Genomic DNA, 6395 nt, shown 5'->3' on the forward strand with positions numbered 1-6395 from the left:
AGAGGGGGAGGAGTTTTTTGCCTTTGAATTTTATTTCCGAATGAAAACTGCCCCCTGAATTTTGTCCAAAGCGTTAGGGCAGAAAACAAAATTTGTTGCCTGGAAACGAAACGAAAATAAGCAGGCGCTTGATATATAAGATGTATTTTTTTTGCTTTTGAGTGGAGAAGTTTATTAAAGTATATTATACGGTTCATCTCAAATAGCTGAGTGAATATGAGATGTTCTGGTCTGGCTCAATGTAGACTGGTGGCTGTGTTTGTCAGATTGTATTATTAACTATGTTTTAAAAACTGTTAATTTTACTAAACAATCAAAGCATCTAGAAAATAGTCAAAAATATATAGGCTTGGATGGATCACAAATTCTAGCTTAATATCCCTAACGCTAATTCATCCACCTGTGGAAATGTTAACTATCCCAACAACCCGCACACTTGGGTCTGAGGTCATACAAACCTGATCACCACAAATAAACTTTCAAGTCAAACAGAAAATGAACCAAGTAAAGGAATTCAGCGACCCATTTTTGACAAAAATGTACAAATATCTGCCTCAAGGCGTGTTTTCTTTTTAATAGTAAAGAGTTATCATGGCTTTGAGGAAACGCAGAGCGGATTGCAGTACTAGATGTTTGTTAAAATTCCAACAATATTCCTTTTTTTGTCTAAATTCATTTTGAGCAACATCAGCGCCATTAAAAACACTGTCTGCAGTCAACATGTTAAAAAGGAAGCTGGAATCCGCTGGCCAGACATGCTGGCTTCGTCCTAATAGTCAGGGAAAATCGGGTGTTTTGTGAAAGCCGGTACATTATCTTACAGACAGACACAGGAAATTAACTAAAAAGGCTGAACTCGCTGCTTGTTTACAAATGCCCCCCAAAACTGTTACTGGAAGGAGAGTCATCCTGAATATATTGCCTCCCAGTCTCCTGAGATCGGCCCGCAGACATTGGCCGTGTTCTGTATGCCTGACATTTCCGCGTGTTTATCCGCGTAGGCTTTTAATGCAGTGATAATACATGAAGAGAAAAGCCGAGGAGGGCTGTTATGTGCGTCAGAACCTTAGTATCTTAGTAACTTTTACTAAAGTTTCGGAATAAGTTCTTCTAAGTCAGGGGTTCTCAAACTGCGGCCCTCCAGCTGCTGCAGGACTACATCTCCCATACTCCTCAGCCAGCCCCTTAGCTGGAGCATTATGGGAGATGTAGTCCTGCAGCAGCTGGAGGGCCGCAGTTTGAGAACCCCTGTTCTAAGTGAATCTAGTTCCAGAAACACAGATCACAGCATTCATTCTATTGCCTGTTGCCTCTGAAAGTCAAATCGTTATGTTACATACTACTTGTTGTGTCCTGTTCACCCATTGTACAGCGCTATGGAATTTGATGGTGCTATATAAAACAATAAAAAATCATAATAATAATTGCGCATTAAGATGTTTTTTTGTGCTTTACTCTCTGTAAACTTCTCTCCCTCTTTCTCATTCCATACAATGATATTGTCATCCGGCTGTCATATTGCTGAAGGATGTCCATCACGTTTTGTTTATTTTTTTGATGGCGTCGGCTGATTTTATAATTTCGTTGATGATATAGAAACCAATGTTACAAAAATAAACAAGCTAAGGTTACAAAGACACAAAGTATTCTATGAAGTGTAAATCATACTAGTTCTAATGCCACAAGCGTTCAGTGGCTGATATAGAAGCTCAAGACAAAGCTACTGGTCATCGAGCACAAATACTTCTAATAGTAAATACTTCTAATAGTAAATACTTCTAATACTAAATACTGCTAATACTATTATATGCATAGAATGGGCTTCAGAAATCTATATATTCGCCTTTATGAGGCGCTCCGAATGAACGTGTTTAATACATTTGAATAAAACTGATTTATGTAAAAGAAAAAAATCATGATAATAATCAATCGAAATATTGTTGGTTCTGAGGCATGTAAATTTCCAACGAAAAATTCTTATTACGTTTTATTTTTAAAATATAAGTTCTTTTAGGATGCTGTGCTTTTGAGATGTTTCCATTAAATTTAGTTATTCACACATAAACGATGACTTCATTTTACACCCAATCTCAAGTTACATCACAGCCAAATCCGATTGTTGTCTTCTCATCATTTTAGCTTTGGACCACTGACGTCATCCGATGTTCCCTTCCATTTAAACGCATTATTATTATTAAAGATGCGTTCACGGAAATGTCCAACTCACCATTGATTAACTGTCTAATGTGAGGTATACCTTAGACTTCTAGATTGTAAGCCTTTGAGCCAAGCCCGCTTTACCTGATGTATGGGTTCGTCCATCTGTCGGTTCTAGTTTTGTCAGACCCTTTGACTGTATGTAAGAAGCTCTATGAAATTATATTATATTATATAGTACATAATAATAATTGATGGTGTATAAACAATAGAAAATATTTGATGGCGTTATATAAATAATAGATAATAATAATTGTTATATAAATAGTAGATAATAATAACTAAAAGGTGTATGGTTCACTGGGTTGCATATCACTGATACTGTGTATATAGCATGTTAATCATTGCATGTGTGGGCATTTCTATAGAAACACTGTGTATCAGCCCTTAAGTAAAATAACATACATATAGCATACACATAACATGCATATAACATACACATAACATACACACTACATACACACTACATACACACTACATACACACTACATACACACTACATACATAACCTCTCCTCATAGCCTACCTGACGTAAGTGTGAGGACCTCCTCAATGCCACACTATGGGGTGTATAACGAGTCCCGAGTGTCAGTCATTATAATGTCTATTATGAGGATTTCCCAGCATTTTACCCCAAATCACCAATTTCTAGATGACTTTATATAGTTGTTTCAGACATCGGGATAAGCTCAACATTAAGCATTTAAATGAGCGCAGATACCAACTCTCAGCACTCGCAGCCAAGCCCTGCCCTGGGACCCCTCTGGCTGGCTGCATATGCTGGGAGTTGTAGTGAAGCGACACAGGTTCCCCGGTCTCCGTGGTGCGAGTTAGTATAACTGCCCCTGCCTATAGTTGCGCCTTGTTAAACTACCCCTTCCCTCCGGTACTCACTCTGGTCTGCTGCGGTCTCCGCTGCTCATTGCACCCTACGGGACTGCTTCGTGTGGGAGCGTCCGCGGCGCTGCGCTGCCTCCCTCGCCCCTCCATGGCTCTCAGTGACAGCGCTGCTCCCCGAACCTCCTCCCTCCGCGTCCGGCTCTCTCCGCCCCGTCTCACTCAGAGCAGAAAAAGGGAGGTGCCTGTGTGCATCCTTTTCCCGCCTTTCCCCGAGCTCACCAATCACCGTGCGGCCCGGCTGAAGCACGCGGACCAGGTGTCCTGCGCGTTTGCTCAGGTGTGTCGCGTGCGAAGGGAGGCACCAGGTAATGGCGAGCACGTGACTTTCCTCTGTATATTGCGCTTCACTGGATGAGGGCATTTATCAGCTGCCCTGTGTCTCAGGGTTATATCATATTATTACATACCTGGGAACTCTCAGGGTTTACCCCTGTGTCTCAGTGTTATATCATATTATTACATACCTGGGAACTCTCAGGGTTTACCCCTGTGTCTCAGTGTTATATCATATTATTACATACCTGGGGACTCTCAGGGTTTACCCCTGTGTCTCAGTGTTATATCATATTATTACATACCTGGGGACTCTCAGGGTTTACTCCTGTGTCTCAGGGTTATATCATATTATTACATACCTGGGGACTCTCAGGGTTTACTCCTGTGTCTCAGGGTTATATCATATTATTACATACCTGGGAACTCTCAGGGTTTACCCCTGTGTCTCAGGGTTATATCATATTATTACATACCTGGGAACTCTCAGGGTTATATCATATTATTACATACCTGGGTACTCTCAGGGTTTACCCCTGTGTCTCAGGGTTTACCCCTGTGTCTCAGGGTTATATCATATTATTACATACCTGGGAACTCTCAGGGTTTACTACTGTGTCTCAGGGTTATATCATATTATTACATACCTGGGGACTCTCAGGGTTTACTCCTGTGTCTCAGGGTTATATCATATAATTACATACCTGGGGACTCTCACAGTTTACCCCTGTGTGTTTTTGCCCCAATCTCAGGGTGCAGGGGCAGATTCTCGGTCTGAAGATGACTCCTCTTCTACCCCACTGTGATCATATATATAAGACTCCCAAATGGTGCTTTGCTACCATGGTTGATACCCCGGCTTGATGGGCTATTAAAGGGATTTGCCAAGTGTGGTAGTGCGTTTTGCCGAAGTTATCTCCTACATGGAAAGGGGGCAAATACATGCAGCCCCCCGGGCATTTGGAAATGGGACAACATGAAAATAAAAGGGGCACTTGTGAAGTGTTATTTCTCTCCCTTCTTTTTTCCCCATGATTTATTTAAGTTTAGATGCACTTAAGTGGATACAACGGCTGGAACGCCTGTAATGGACAAATCTTCTCGTTCCTGAAGCTGCGTCGCTGATCACCGCATCCTCGGAATCCAAGCAGCAGCTCGTTCACCTACCCCGAAACTGCCCCCTGACATCAGAAAGGCTGCGCATGCATGCACAGACATCCAAACAGTTTCTGAATGCTGCCCTGTTGCTTTTCTCAGTATTTTACACCGCTGCGGAATATGATGGCGCTATATAAAACAATAAAATATTAATATTTTAGCTATTTCTTTTCATCTGTGACATCATACCAATCTTTATACATCCCACGTTTTGTACGCTGTCTGCATGGGCACAATATAATGTTCCTGAGTGCAGAGACTGCATAGCTGCCAGCAGTCTTAATATGGTAAGGACTGTCTTGACTACAGCTTAAACTTCTGCAACCCTCGGGCAGAATAACGATCAGAGTCCTGGGAGTTGTAGTACCCAAAAGCAGATGTGCCAGGGCTGCAAACATGTGGAAATGTGTATTTTATACTTAGATTGTTTCTATTTAATATTATTTTATTTAATTCCATCTTTTGTATGCTTACCCACCTACATGTTATCCTGTCATCTGTATGAGCTTTGTGTGCAATTCCCACATGTGTACAAGCACACAGATACATTTATAAGCAGGGGCCGGGGCATTTCAGAAAAATATTTCACTTTTGTTAATTTTATTATTTTGTTTTTCCATGTAGGGGAAACATGGAAAAAATGTGTTTTGTTTTCTTTTTTTTTTTTTTTTTTTTTTAGTTTTTGCATTTCTTCCGTTACATGAAATGGTTAATTACCCTAGAATAATAGAGAGACGGAACATTGGACGCAGCGGGTGGCCTGGGACCCAGAAATCCAATTAATGTAATGAAGTAAGACAGACTGTTACCTCCCCCCATGCCATTCACCCCAGTGCCTCTATTACTGGAAATATTACGGCCGTTTGCAGGCATGAGAAACACACGCATACATTCATGCACACACACACATACATACACGCACACACACATACATACAGGCGCACATACATGCATAGATGCACACATACATTCCAGCACACACACATACACTCTCTCTAATGAAGGTGCCCTGTTTTGGGAATGGTGTGACGAATGGATAGCTGCACAGATCCTATACCTTCCCCCCTTTCCTGATATCCATCAATATCTTGATCTCCTCTGACTCACCCATACATATAGCAGGACATGTCACAATACATTCCCAATGTATCAAGAATGTATCTCCTTAAGGGGTTAAAGCACAGGAAGTGTCTTTAAATCCACTGAGAATGTTAGTTTTTGGGAGATTCCCACGGAGAGCGACTGGCCTTTGACCCAACGGTCATGTCACAAGTGTCACCGCAGCACTGCAGATGCTAGCTTGACATTACGCACAATCACTGGAAAAATAATGATATTAACGGGTTTTCTTCTTTGCCCGTCTCATTCTATAGAGAGTATGATGAGAGTGCAGCAGACACATGGTTGTCGATGGGTTTTTGTGCCAGTCTTAGGTTCTCATGGCGAAGGAGCAGATTCTGGTGTGTTCATATTGGTGCTTTAGCTACCAGTATGTTATGGTTGATATCTCTGCTTGAATGCAGGTGACTCAGTTAAGCGTATCTTTAAATAATGACAAGTCAGTGTTTCCATGGGGGCCGGTATTAGAGCCATTCGGGTAACGCATTTGGTGAGTCTCTACATAGAATCCTCACAATGGCCTATCAAAGGGTTAATGTTTAAAGAGACTCAAGGGCAGCTCATTTAGAAAGTTCGGTGCCGAAAGAAGGTACCAATAAATCTGATCAACACATACCTTTTCGCTTGGGTTGCCACGTGGCTTCTACAAAGACAACTGGAGGTCGGGATTAGGAACTTCGGCCAAAAAGTTTCATCCGTGAGAAAGTTCATGAGACACTTAAACTTTT

Source organism: Sceloporus occidentalis, unplaced genomic scaffold (assembly GCF_023333645.1).
Source record: "Sceloporus occidentalis isolate IW3139 unplaced genomic scaffold, rSceOcc1.0.p SCAF_330, whole genome shotgun sequence".
Taxonomy (NCBI): Eukaryota; Metazoa; Chordata; class Lepidosauria; order Squamata; family Phrynosomatidae; genus Sceloporus; species Sceloporus occidentalis.